Here is a 12,413-nt window from a genome sequence, read left to right on the forward strand (position 1 = left end):
TAGGATGCGTTTCAATACTGACAAGTGCAGGGTGCTACACTTGTGCTGCTGGTTACTACTGCCCACTTATAGGATGGGAAACTCCCTTCTTGAGAGCACAGAGGCAGAAAGGGATCTTGGAGTCATTATTGACTCCAAGATGAACATGGGCCGACAATGCAAGGTCATGGTTGGCAGGGCTAACCGGACCTTGTCATGCATCCACAGATGCATCTCAAGTAGGGCTAAGGAGGTGATCCTCCCCCTTTACACAACACTGGTCAGGCCACAGGAGTACTGGTTAGGGGTACTGTGTGCAGTTCTGTGCGCCCCACTTCAGGAGGGATGTGGACAACATTGAGAGAGTCCAGAGGAGGGCCACCCGCATGATCTGGGTACAACAGGGCAGACCCTACAATGAGAGACTGCGGGACCTGAACCTGTTCAGCCTTCACAAGAGAAGGCTGAGGGGGGACCTGGTGACCGTCTATAAACTCACTAGGGGGGACCAGAAGGGTTTGGGAGAGACCTTGTTTCCCCTAGCGCCCCCTGGCATAACAAGGAATAATGGCCACAGTTTGTTGGAGAGTAGGTTTAGATTAGACATCCATAAGAACTACTTCATGGTTAGGGTGGCTAGGATCTGGAACCAACTTCCAAGGGAAGTAGTTCTGACTCCTACCCTGGGGGTCTTTAAGAAAAGGCTTGATGGCTACCTGGCAGAAGTCATCTGAGCCCAGTTTTTCTGCTGCTCAGGCCAGGGGTCGGACTTGAAGATCTACAAGGTCCCTTCCAACCCTACTTCTATGATTCTATGATTATGTTTAAAGTAGAAATTATTGCTAGGGACCGACTTAAGTTGCCCTTTTGTGGATTTTGAGGAAACTGCAAAATCTTGGATTTTCTGTGAAATCACAAAAACCACCCCTTAAAAACTCAATAAAAATAAAATCTTGGCTCCCCTGGACCCAGTGCTTCTCACTGCTGGGGTGGGGGCTGGCAGGGCACCTTGAAGGGCAGTGGACAAGATGGCAGCTGTCCCTAATACCTCCTTCTCCCACTGAGGCCTGTCCTCCAATCACTTTTGAGGGGTGAGGTGGCACAAAGGGCAGCCAGCAGTCAAGATGGTGGCTGCCCCCTCATTGCTCCTCCCCCTGCAAATCGGGCAGGGCCTTTCCACCAATCAGTGCTAATGGGTAGCATTGCCATGAAATGCCCATGAAATTGGCACTGCACACCACAAGCAGGCCATGAAAAACCCTTTGTCTTGCCAGAATTTAGGTAGCTCCCTAATTATTGCCATTTCCACCCATTCCCTTCATCCCATCAGATTTTTGATTGTTTTATACATAAATCCAAATGTTGATTTCAATTCAAAATAAGATTGCCTAATAATGTAATTTATCTATTGAAGATGTGCAGGGCTGCATAGCTTGTTTTCCAGCTTACAAACAGGCACACATATGCACACAGTTTTTATGCCTTTAATGCTTAACAATCAAGACCATCCTCCTTAATGAAATAAAATGAAGAAAAGGGGCGGGGGGGGGTGGAAGTCTGCAAAGTTTCTTATGGAAAGCCTAGTGCACATTTTTGTCTTGATTGCACACAGTAATAACTTTGTGGAAGAAAAAGGACCAGAGCCTCTGAGTTTCAGTGGAAGTGGATCATCTGCAGAAGAACTTGAATTCAAACATACAAACTCCCAACTAGATGACAGAAATATACTGTCTATAGCTTCCTGCATTGCAGCGCAAAATTATATTTTCCCCTAAGAACAGTTAATGTTATCTTTGCAATTGCCATTTTGGCCTTTTCCAGGGGTGTGTGCCACATAGAATGGCTCCCCAGCCCTGTACTCTCTTTAGTTCTCTATCCCTCCATAAGCACTTTGCTCCTGGTATCTGGTGTACTGAAAGGACAGTGTTATCCTTTGGGTGAGTTAAAAAATGTAACCCATTATGCCTTAACAGGAAAAATGAGGTCTTCTGGAGCATATCTGTATAAAGTATTCTGGCTTTATTTCTTAATGATCTCTTTTGCATGTCTTTGAGTGCAATGGCCGTCATCCCCCTCAGATAATATTCTGAGTGACAAATGGTTCTGATGCTTGCTTGCACCAGACAACAATACAACAATGTATTACAAAGTGTTTGAAGTGTTATAGAAATTATATTTCATTAACAGTGCACAAAGAAAAGCAGTTGCAGTGGTCGGTTTAGTTAACCTCTGGAGCCATTAAATCTAGGAACTTCAGTTCTTAAGTAAAATTCAACATATACCTCACTTGGGGTGAGGGGTTTCAAAATATGGGAGGTTTCTAAACCAAATGTAGAGTAGTACAGCCAGCACCTAACGCATAGAACCCAGAAGTTGAAACAAATGAGCCCCAGGAAAACAATAATTAGGGTGAGTGTAACTGTGCACACATATGTCTCTGTATGTGTGTGTATGTACAAACAACCTCCTTAGGAATATTGCACGTACACACACACACACACACACACACACACACACACACACTATGGCTGCAGACAGAGAGGGCACGAACAGAGTTTCATTACTAGTTGTTGTTCCTTTTTTTAAGTACCTATACCTCATCAGATCTCTAGAGCAGTGATTCTCACCAAGGTGTGATGAGATTCTTTTTATTGCTAGCTGTGCAAACACCTATGCATGATTCATAAGACAAACCCCAAAATTTCACATTAGACTTGTCATGTTCATTTCTGAGTTCTTTTCTCTATTATTTTTCTGTAGTCAAAAAATAAGTGAATGCTAACAGGTGGCTTTTTCCAAGAAGTGCCTTAACTCTGAGGGATGGTTTGAATCTAAAAAAGTTGAGAGCCACTGTTCTAATGTAGAAATAATTTACAGCAGAAGACTTATTACTGGCTCCAATACCATACAGTTTATCCAGAGACAAGGTGCAAATAATAGATGAGAGAAGGTTTTAGTATCTCATGCTAGTTCCCAAATTTTTAGGTCAGTCTTTAAGAAAAAAAAAATATGCACCAGATATTTAAAAAGTGTCAATGTCTTTATTACACATGGTTTTTATATTTTATATAAGCATAGCTGTATCATGTTTTCATATTTTTAACTTATGTTGCACCTGAACTTGCATGCCTCTTCCATAAGAAATGTATCATTTCATGGAGGTAATTAGGTATCTACCATTGCCAGATGCTGTTTCTTTTTAAAGGTGTTGACATATTTCAGTATTGAATTATGACTGCATTTGAATAAGGCGTTAAAGCAGTCCTTCTTCAACTTGGTGCCTTATCATAAAACGCACTGTACCTAAGCAATTGTGGTTTCCTTCCTGCCAGTTACAAGGGAATGCTGCTTGGACTGAGGGAAACAGGACTGAGGATTTGTGAGGAAAGCTGGTATTTTGAAGCTGGCACACATTTGCTCAAGTAATGATTGAAAGTTGGCAGGGCTATGCTGTAGGGAAGTCTGTTCCAGCATGTCTATCCCTGCAGGACTAGCTTTGCTATTGGTCCTACACAGACAAGAGAATGAAAGCAAACATAACAACAGCAACAAAAAGTATTCAGTGTAATAATCTTATCTCTCTTTATCCAGGGCTTTTCAGTGAATTAAAATAAGAAATCCTATGAAGAAATGTGATGATCACTGCATTGGCAAATAACATCTTCTTAAGCAAGCTGTTTGACCAGCTTAGCGCTCACGAAATCATAGAAAAGAGCTATTGAGTCATGCCCTCTGCATTTTAGTAAAACACAAGATCTTGTAAGCTTGTTTTATGTTCCTGCATCTATAAAAGTGGAGATTGGAGAAATATTCTCTATCACCCCTATGCTCCATTTGAGAAGTTGATGAGCTATAAAACATCTTCGTGCTTTGGCTGTTCTACGTGGTCCTTTCTTAGCTGGATATTTACTTCTAATCTTTTGGCATTAACACTTGCTTTAGGCTGTGTTTTAAATCCCAGTAACTTTCTCTCGAAACAGATACCCAAGATACAGGATTTCCACTTTTTTCTATTTATTTATCAGGCTTTTATGGCATGTGTAGTTAAATGATGTGTGAAGACAGTGGAAAGATGAATGAGGTATTAATCTATGTATTGATTTGGTATTTCCAGTTTTCAGTTGTTAAATTTGAAACAACTCTTTTGGCTCTGCTTGGTTCTGCTTGTGGTATGCCAAAACAGGGCATCACAGTCATTTTCTGGCCCCTACTGTGGTCACCAGATTTTTTTTTAACCTGTAGGAATGACACAGGCAAAATTTCCAGAAGTGATTAGTGAATAACCACATTAAATATCTTAGTAGCCTTCTTTATTATTTTGATGGGCATGGTGCATATAGTTTATATGTGTACCATAGTTGGTGGAAGGCTGGGGCTAATGGGGTTTAGCCCCCCCCAGACTAGTTTTGCAGCAGCCGTGCTGCCCGGAGATGTTCAGAATAACTGCCATGCCCCGCTGCTGCAGCGCTGTACCTAGCACCCTTGCCATGTGCTCCTTTGCCACTGCACAGCACCAGTGCATGCCGGCTCTGCAATGGCCCTCAACCCCTCCAAATAATATTTTGTCCCACCACTACCAGTGTGTACATGTGATACATCTGTATATAATACTATAACTTTACCTCTTCTCTGCTTCACCCAGTGTGTAGAAGCATACATTGTCTGTCATGAGTAAGTAAGCGCATAGGAACTCCAAAGTCTCTAACTCCCATAAGGTTGCCCTAAACTCTCATACATTCTGTGTAGCGGAGGACTGCTTTGCTAACTGCCAGAATCTAAAAGACACAAATGCTCCGGTACAATGATTTTAATAGATGACACAGTAGATTAAATCGGACTCTAAGGATACTGTCTAAAGTCTGGGACAGAAGTTTGATATGCTGCTCTAACCTAAACTAATTAAGCCTAAGACTACATCCATCAGGTCTTAGACTGAGTTCTGCCATTTTGAAACGAGTCTACATGTGCTGAATGTCTGTTCTGCTACAGGTTTAGACCAGGTTTAGAATGGCTTCTGGTCACTTATACTGGTTTATATGCAATGTCTGTACCTAGCCTAAAGGTGCAAGTATTTGTAACCCATCCACACACACTTTCCTACATGTTGTTGTCCTTCATTCTCCCCCTGTGGTTACTAATGACCTCTTCAAAGCAACATGACTCTTAGACCCTCTGTTTCCAGCTCCAGGCTGCTTTACTGCTTAACTTTGCTTTGTCAGACTGCTGCCTCTGGCTCACACAAACCCTCTAGCCCTCTCTTGGACCTGGCTAATTCTGACATGAGGCCAAACTTTTTACTGTGCTCTACAGTAGATGGACTGGATATTAAGCAGCAGCACTTCTCAGTAATGAGCCCTTGTATTCATTTCAGCATGTATTAAAATTGTGCTAGTATTAATATATTTTCAAGTGTTTGTGGAGAAAAAAATGATGCGTGGATTCTCTCTTCCCCCACCAGTATCCCTATCATTCCCTGTTAAAAGAAAAATAGCAAAATAGAGTAAGTATAACAATCCAAACTTACAAGATGCAACTTTTTTTCTGACTTGATCAGAGGATTTAAGCAAAACTAATGGTTTGACATACCTTTATTAACATACAAAATGTGGCTTTTCCACCAGTAGGTGAACTTTTTCCTACACAGAGGCAGAAATGGAAAACCCCATATAACTGTTTTCAAAGTGGAAGTATATATTACCATGACAATTTATTGAAAATAGTAAGAATTCCAAGCCTTAGGTGATGAAAATCTATCAAGAAATGGATAGGGTTATCCCATAGTGAAAAAAATGAGTCTTTCTTATTTTACTATTTCTTCCTATATTGTATGCTCAATAACCAGGCTTTATTTAGAATGTGTAAGGATGTCAAGGAAACCTTTTTTTCCCCCAGTAATGACTTTATTTTTTGCAATCATGACCCTGACTAAATTGACTTAACTAATGCTATAAAATTTGTATGACAACCATTGATCGATAAGAGCATACTCATTCATAAAGATTTGAACAAAATTTACATAATGAGAAGATGATTGGACTGTTATAATGTTGAATGCCAAAGGAAGGGGAGGAGGAGGGGAGAGAGATTTCTGATCAAATTAGTATTTTTATACATCTTTAGTGTTTGATAAATGGGATAAATGTTTGATAAATCTTTAGTGTATTGTAGTAATCGGGATGTCACATGGAGGAAGGGGCATAAAGAATAAACACATCATCTCTTTTCTCTGTCACTCTGTTCCAATTCCACTGAAGTTATGGAAGATACTCCCTTTGACTTCAGTAGAATTATTATGTCACCGTTTTACTTTTCCAAGAACTTAGCTACCACCAAAAATCAAAATGACTGTGACATCAAATGGGTAAAACTAATAGGAGGAAGAGAATGTCTATAAGAGCCAGGCAAATAAGAACATATTTAGAAAAAAGGGGCAGAGAGTTGTGGAAGGTAGGAACCAGTTTGTTTATTCACTGGAAGATCCTAACTTTCTGAAGGAGAAGAAAATGTGGAATCGTCTTTGGATGAAATGGAGCATTTGGTGTGATAGAAGATACAAAAAGGGAAATGTCCTTACCGTTCTACCATATGTCTTTATCGTAAGGCATGCTAGGAAGGCTTTGGTTTTGGCTTAGAATAGACCAAATGGTTTGGGGGTATGCAGAGCTGGAGCTTTTGATCTAACAACAAAATATCTTGAGAATATGTTGCTCACTGCATATTGAATTCTCCTCCCCCAACTCCCAGGGTGATGAGGACCATGAAGAGAATAGGATCCACTGTTGGATTTCACTAGTCCAGTGGCTAACAAGGTATTTTGAAAGAGACTTAGAGAGCTGGGATATGTCTTGAAAAGGTGGTGTTTTGGCTAATGAGATTAATTCACAAAAAAGTTTTCCTCTCAGCTATGAGGTACCACAGTTATACCCAAAAAGCTAGGAAAGGCCTGAGGAGATGGGCTACCTCCTTTCCCCCCTACACATGCAGGTAAAGGTGTGAATGGATCCAATGTGCGATCCACACAGTTATGCCTCCTGCCATGCCACATGTGTATGGCCAGAGGCATGAGCATGGGACTGTGAATCAGATCCCATCACACCTTATCGCCAGTATAGTCAATAAACAAGTTTCCATGTTGGGAGTCCCTTCATTGGGGCATACACCTCCATGGCTGGGAGACCACATCTGCTGTAATCTCTCAGCTGCAGGAGTACACCAACTGGATAGGAAATAAAACTGCATGGAAACGAGTTATAAAGTTATAACACATTTTCCAGCAATAACTTTAAAGCTGATTGGACCTATTTAAGGTGCCATACATTATTTTGCATGTGTAGCCATTCTAAATTAATTGTGCAATTAATAAAGTAATTATGTAACAGACATAATGCATAGAGGGGGCCTAAGACTGGGTTAGGGTTTTGAACCTTCATTTTATTCTGAAGGAGTAGAGCATTTAGTTTAATATGAAGACTAAAGGGCCTTCCTGTGGAAGGATGGAAAAGAATGAAAAACAAGGTAGCAGCTACATTACAATTAGGAGTAGGCAAAGTGCTGCTATGTTAGCGTTTGAATCCTGTCAGATGAGCTAACATTCAATAGGAGTTGTAGTGGTCCTATATAAATAATGATTAGAATCAGTGCATATTAATAACGATTAAACTTCCTTTAGTACAAAATGTTGGGATTAGCTGATCCCTAGAAACTCAATATTTTTAATATTGGAGGCATTCTCTCTGTCAGCCCCCAACAAGGCATAAAACATACCCTTGAATACACTTGATATTAAAAGGAGAAAACCATAGCAAGTGGAATAATTAAGTGTGAAATTGATGCAATAAATCAGTCTGATTATGCCCTGATAATGGAATTTAATTTTAAAATCTCCACAAAATGACCCTCAAGTTAGACTACAAGCAGGTACAGTTAAATTATACACTGGTAATAGATGAGATAGGTTCAGTGTTTGATTATTTCTTAAAAACAAATGATGGACCTGAAGCTAAAGCATTCATTCTGTGGACTGAGCCAAAACTATTAAGGGGCAAACTGTTCTCTGTGTTGGCTTGGCATAAAAAAATTGTGCCTGGCATAAATGGAAGAACTAAATTAGTGGCTAAAGCCTCTAGAACCACAACATAAACAGTCCCCAAACACAGAGTCAAACAAAATCCACTTACTAATTAAAATTATAAAAGATATAGTTAGCCTTTTAATTGACTATCTGAAGCAAAGTAGCTAGCAACCGAGAGAAAAAAAAATCAATGATTTTAAAATAATAATGTTCAGTATTAAAGTATTTAATATAAACAAAATCAAAAGTACACAAGGAGCATAGATCTAGGTTCTAGTACTCATTCCAAGCTCTGTATCTTTTGTAGAGCTACATTTCTGATCCATCAAGGGTTGGCAAATCATCCAGACATCCTTCATCACATTGAGATCAATGTGTCTAGACCTAAATTTGCAGTTCTTAATATTTGGTTCCATGTAAATTACCTGACAGATTACAGATACTTGTGGAAGTAGTGTCTTGCCTACAGAACATGCTATAGAGGTTGTGTTTGGATTTTATAATGACCTGTTGCTGAACTCTCTTTCTCTCGCTCTCTTTTTCTCTCTCAAGTTTATAGTTAGAGAATTAAAGGTTCTGAGTCAATTTAAAAGGATTTCTGGGCACTGATATTTATGCACTCTCTCTCTTCTCTGCTCTAGCAGCTGAAAATCGAATTGCCTCTTCCCGTCCTTCTCACACAGCAACAACAGAAACAAACAAACCAAACAAGCAAGCATTTTATAAGCCAAAACTGTTTTATTGTGGAAACATACGGCAGCAGATTTAAATGGCTAAAGTAATTTGATCACCTGGATTACAAACAGGAAATCTGTATGGGATATGCTTCCCTGGTTTTGACTATAGTTCACTGATCATGTTCCTTTTTCCCCCACTGCAAAACCCAACCCAAAGCTCAATAAATACCAGAGAGATAAGGGAACTGAGTTCTTTTCTGTCACAACTATTACGGTAGCAGTACCTGCAGTAGCTGAGGTAGGTCTATGCAACAGTACTCCATTAGACATATCCCGAATTGGGCTGTTTGGAACAGGGTCTTTAGACACGTTGGGGTGTTGCCTATCAAGCAGAATCCTGCTATCAGTGAAAAAAGGAGGTATAGCTCCAGAGGCACAGAAGCAGACAAAATCAATGCATAGGCTGTGAAGGGATGCAGGCCACTGGGACTTCTGCCTACGTTTTATAAGATACAAAATCAGAGAGGAAAGAGTTTGCTCCATGACCCTGTCTCCCTAGGGAAGCCTAATGCTTCTGTCAACACTAACTTGGAACATCCTTTGCCTTTCAACATAGACTGGGATTGTCTGAATCTGGTGCAAGAATTTAAAAACAGGTTACTTTGATCCTCTCCCTGTTTTACAGTGCTGCAGAAGACACAATTTGGCCCTTTCCCTTTCTAGAACAGTCACACTATCTGGGAAATTCTGTGCTAGAAACTTCCAAAGTCAAAAGATATTATATGAGTTTTTCATGACCCTTTCTGGGGCAATTAGAAATCGAGGGATACTCCCAATAGTTATATTAAAGGGAAAGTCTGTTACTGTTTTACAGTCTTTCATCACAGTTGCAGAATTGGTGCCACTTATAACTGTTATATTATCACACATGAAAATGTTTTTGAATATTGCCCTTATTTAATGTCTAATTTTGTGTTCCTGATTATTCCATTTCAGTTTGTCCTTTGCTACCATCTCAAAGGCAGAGCAAGGGAAAGAACGCAGTATATGAGTGTCACATACAGTTGGTATATCTCGATGCCACTGATGGCCTAAAACCATGGCATGTTGTATGAAACAGTAATGTTTTCCTACTGTCACATTCTTCAGGTTGAGGTGGCAGGCTGCTTTTTTCCCTGTTTTTATAGGGAAATCTTACTTGTTTAGGCTGATTTGTGTCTTTCCTACCTCCCTGCACATACATGTTCAGAGCTCAGCTCCAGGGCTGGGAAAACCCAGCTGCTCACCCCAGCCTATGGGCCGCACTTTTCTACCCACTGGGCTGCACTTTATCCCCCCCACCCAGCCAGTCCAAGCTATTTTTAATTCTCCGACCCCACCATCCCTGGGCAAACAAACCCCCGCAGAAGATCAGCTCTCCCTGATCACAACAAACTGCTTTGGACCTGACAAAACTTCCCTATAATGATTCCCCCCCATGCCAATTTATTTCAATTGTGGTTGGTTGCTAGTATGGCTGGGGACCCAATCTATGATCACACAACTTAAAGTAAGATTGGGTAGGTCGGGTCCCATGAACATGTGCATGTTCCCAAACTATGTGGTTTTGGTTGGAGTTTATTTGCTTTGGGTGGAAAAGAGCCAATGAGTTAATGTGGGCTGCAGGCAAAAAGCTATAGTATCTATACGAGCTCGTCCTCCTGCTCAGTGCAAAGAAATATGACGTCATTGGGATAACGGAGACCTGGTGGGACTCCACCCATGACTGGACCACGGGTATAGAGGGCTATACCCTATACAGGAGGGATCGTGTTGACAAGAGGGGCGGGGGTGTAGCTCTCTATGTGAAGGAAAGCTACATGTCCCTGCAAGCTGATGTTGGCGACCGGCATGGACAGCTAGAGACCCTCTGGGTAAAAATTCGTGGGGAATTCGGCACAGGGGACACAACGGTGGGAGTCTACTACAAACCTCCCACTGAAAGTCCCGAGCTTGACCAGGAGTTCGCCCAGGAACTGACTGAGGCCGCTTGCTCCAGGACCTTGGTTGTCATGGGTGACTTCAATTACCCGGACATCTCGTAGGAAGATCACTCAGCTAAATCTGAGCGGGCGCAAAGCTTTCTCTCATGCATGGATGACCTCTACCTAACTCAAGAAGTCTATGGGCCAACGAGAGGCAAAGCGCTGCTCGACCTGGTACTGGCTACGGGGACGACCTAATCGGCGACCTAGTGATTGATGGGAAGTTGGGTGACAGCGACCACGAGCTGATCACCTTCACCATCCGCTGTAAAGCTGGCAAGTCAGTCAGCAACACAGAAGTCCTTGACTTCAGAAAAGCCGACTTTGGTAAGCTGAAGAGGCTAGTCAGTCAGGCCCTCAGGGACCATGACCCCAGGGAGATGGGAGTTCAAGAAGAGTGGTTGTTTCTCAAGGAAGCGATCCTCAATGCACAAGCTAAATCTATTCCAACACAGAGGAAAGGCAGCAAGAAGGCACAGCAGCCCCCCTGGCTCTCCAGAGCCCTAGCGGACCTACTGTGGCTAAAAAGGAAAGCCTACAAAGGATGGAGGACGGGATTCACCTCCAAGAAGGATTACTCCGCGCTGGTCCGGTCCTGCAGGGAGCAAACCAGGAAAGCCAAGGCTGCAACTGAACTCCAACTAGCTTTGAGCATCAAGGACAACAAAAAGTCCTTTTTCAGATATGTGGGGAGCCGGAGGAAAAGCAAGGGCAATGTTGGACCCCTGCTAAACCAGATGGGGCAACTGATAACTGACGCCCAGGAAAAAGCCAACCTATTAAATAGGTACTTTGCGTCAGTCTTTCATCAGTCACACGGGATGCCCATGCCTGCTATGGGACAGGGAAATCTGGGTGAGGGGGATCCCCTACCCTCCATCAATGCTGACCTCGTGAAGGAACACCTTGAAAAGCTGGATACCTTCAAGTCAGCCGGCCCTGATAATCTGCACCCCAGGGTACTCAAGGAGCTGGCAAGCGTCATAGCCCAGCCCCTGGCATGGATCTTTGAAAACTTCTGGCGCTCTGGTGTAGTGCCTGAAGACTGGAAGAAGGCCAATGTGATGCCGATCTTCAAGAAAGGGAGGAGAGTGGATCCGGCTAATTACAGGCCCATTAGCCTGACTTCTATCCTGGGGAAGATCTTAGAAAAGTTTATTAAGGAGGCCATCCTTGAGGGACTGGCCCAGGCTAACATCCTAAGGGATAGCCACCACGGGTTTGTTGCGGGTAGGTCTTGTTTGACCAATCTCATTTCCTTCTATGACTAGGTGACCTATCACCTGGACAAGGGAGAAGAGATTGATGTCATATATCTTGACTTCAAAAAAGCTTTTGATCTGGTATCCCGTGATCACCTCTTGGCCAAACTGGCCAGTTGTGGCCTTGGCTCCACCACGATCCGCTGGCTGGGAAATTGGCTTCGTGGTCGGACCCAGAGGGTTGTGATTGATGGCAGTCACTCATCATGGTGCCCTGTGACCAGTGGGGTCCCTCAAGGCTCTGTCCTGGGACCCATACTGTTCAACATCTTCATTAACGATGTGGACATTGGAGTCAGGAGTGGACTGGCCGAGTTTGCCAATGACACCAAACTTTGGGGCAAAGCATCCATGCCAGAAGATAGGCGGGTGATCCAGGCTGACCTGGACAAGCTCAGCA

At 42.3% G+C, this 12,413-nt stretch overlaps 1 protein-coding gene across 8 annotated transcripts in view; it reads left to right on the top strand.

Annotated features, from left to right (window-relative positions):
* Positions 1-12,413, top strand: part of PCDH9 (protocadherin 9) — a 991,597-nt gene that overhangs the window by 421,609 nt on the left and 557,575 nt on the right. The window lies entirely within an intron of this gene.

The sequence above is a fragment of the Crocodylus siamensis genome, chromosome 1 (assembly GCF_052110815.1).
Source record: "Crocodylus siamensis isolate JL-2025a chromosome 1, ASM5211081v1, whole genome shotgun sequence".
NCBI classification, from domain to species: domain Eukaryota; kingdom Metazoa; phylum Chordata; order Crocodylia; family Crocodylidae; genus Crocodylus; species Crocodylus siamensis.